The sequence below is a fragment of the Zerene cesonia genome, chromosome 22 (assembly GCF_012273895.1).
Source record: "Zerene cesonia ecotype Mississippi chromosome 22, Zerene_cesonia_1.1, whole genome shotgun sequence".
NCBI lineage: Eukaryota > Metazoa > Arthropoda > Insecta > Lepidoptera > Pieridae > Zerene > Zerene cesonia.
This window is the reverse complement of record NC_052123.1, coordinates 2,409,065-2,411,733: the sequence shown is the minus strand read 5'-3', so window position 1 is coordinate 2,411,733 and position 2,669 is coordinate 2,409,065.

Here is a 2,669-nt window from a genome sequence, read left to right as displayed (position 1 = left end):
ATTGATCAAATTTTACCATAATGTTGCTAATTTAATATATATTTGCATAATATATGTTATATTAAATATGCCTTACTTTCTTATTACGTGTCCGATAGAATTAAGAGAGGATCTTTGATTTTAAAACGTTCCACTAAACAGATAATTAAAAATTTTAAACACTGTAAAAAATCTTATAAATCGAGATATATATGATGTTCTATAACCTTTTGTTTCTTGAATAATCTAGATCTTTCTAGTAAAAGAGTTAGATATTGCGCCGTTATGTCATATTTTGCTTTTATCAGAAAAATAATGATAATTACCGTAATTATAAATTATTTAGAACCTCTGCATAGATATATTAGGTCAAAAGAAAAGTCCATCCACGTGTACGTTTGACAAAATAATTATTAAAAAATTTTATCTTCCTTCAACTTGTCAAAGCCAGACCAAATTTATGGGAACACAGAGCTTACACCAGCTTTCAAATAAAGAACAATAAAAATCAGTTCACCCGATAAATAGGTGTGGGGTAACAAACATAAATATATAACAAAATAAAAACCAGTGGATTAACTTTTACCTCGTCCAAATATCTTATACTACCCAAATACCATTTTAAATAAACTAGCAAAACGTATCCTTAACGCTAACCTGATACCAATAAACAGCAAAACCGTTATTCATTCGAAAACATAATGAATATTCATTAACTATACTTCCATTTCGTGTAATATATTCAAATTTTTATGTATCAATCTGCTTTTAATTTAGAAACACGTACCTATATGATTTATGGCTGAGCTGTTTAAATAATTACAGCATTTACATAAACTGTTTAAATGCAAAATGTATTAAGCGGATTTCGTTTCGCATTTACCTTTATGGTATTAATAGGTTAATTTTTGAATGAAATCTTTTTGAAAATGATGTCTTGCTTAGAGTCAGTACCGTCCTGTCCTCTTAATTTTTGGAGCTATATTGGAATATATGATACTAGACGCTAATCGGCTCTTCCCGCACATCCAGATACCTGTTGTATCCCAAGGGAGCATTTTATCGGGATGAAAAGTATCCTATCGCCAAAATTTCATCAAAATCCTTTCAGGAGTTCCATCGCGATTGACGGACAAACATCTAAACAAACAAACTTTCACATTTATAATATTAGTATGATGTATATAATAACTGCAAACGTTTATTGTAAACTATTTGTATTATTGTACTAGCGTTCCGCCCCGGCTTCACCCGTGGTACGTTGTCCTCTCCATTATAGCCTTTCTTGTGCCCAATCAAAAACTTTAAAAAATATTTAACCAAATAGCTCGCGACGTTTCTCAAGTTTTACGGTTCGCAACATTTGGTGATTTATGTTAATGCATACAAATGGATTTATGTTTCAAATATATAACAATAACATAACACGTACATAAAGTTTCTAGTCTACATATCAACAATCTATTAAACGTATCCAGTAGCTTAGCAACAAAACATTATTTTCAGTTTTTCATCCTAATATATAAAAACCCATTCTCATGATGTATGTTCCCAATGAACTATTCACCAATTCAACCGATTTTGATGAAATTTGGCATTTTATGTGTAATTTGGTCCACATTAAGATATAGGATAGTTTTTATTTCGATTAATTATCCCAATAATTTATAATCTTAATATTTTTAATTATTATTCAGCCACAGCAACGCGTGGCCGGGTAGGCTAGTGTAATTATATAAAACCACCTGTATATGGAAGTTAGGAACTTCGATTCTAATTAATTAATATGTCACTGCGCCGTTGCTACATTCATCTGTAGTTTATATTATTTCAATTGCGGACGGAGCCGAGGCGTGTAGCTAGCTAGCTATTATATAACAAATATTATGCTGTGAGAAAATTTAATAAATTTAAGAAATTCAACGAACTTTGTTTAAAGGAAAGATGTAGAAAGCTTATATTAAAACTTAGGTGTTTGACACTAGGCGTAAACCGCCTGGGTGGTTCGCATCAAAAAAAGACTATATGGAATGTGTTTATTCATCATCATCAGCCCATACGAGTTCACCCTGGGACACAGGCCTCTCATGAGGGTTCAGGCCACGCTGGTCAAGTGCGTGTTGGCAGATGTCACATGTCGTCGAACTTGTGATTCTCAGACATGACAGACATGCGCGCTCGCCCGGTCTCGAACCCCGACATATGGATTTTGAAGTCCGAGGTCCCCACCACTGAGCCATTACTGCTTTCGATGTGTTTCTTATTCCTCCACATATAAACCAACGCTAATGACGGTCGCTTGGTAATTATAATTTAATGTTTTAGAGACTAACTAAAATGACCGAGGTCAATAACCCACTAAGTGATATTGTGAAATCGATCAACATACGTTCGAGTCGTTAAAACCGCAATAAAACTTAATTTTATAACTGTTTTAGGATAAGAAATTTTGAAATTTAATTTTTAGTTTTATAGCATTGAAATGCTTGACAAATGAGAAATTTTGAAAGAATAGAAAAATTAGAAAAAATTCGATCATGAGGCGGGATTCGAACCAGCGTTTCTTGCCTAACCGTAGCAACGCCTAGCCTAGATAGTTATTTCCGTTTATCAGTAATTACCTAGTCTTGCCATAAATATTGTAATAAAGAAAAAAGAAAATTGTTAACTGCAAATAACATTTATTACTT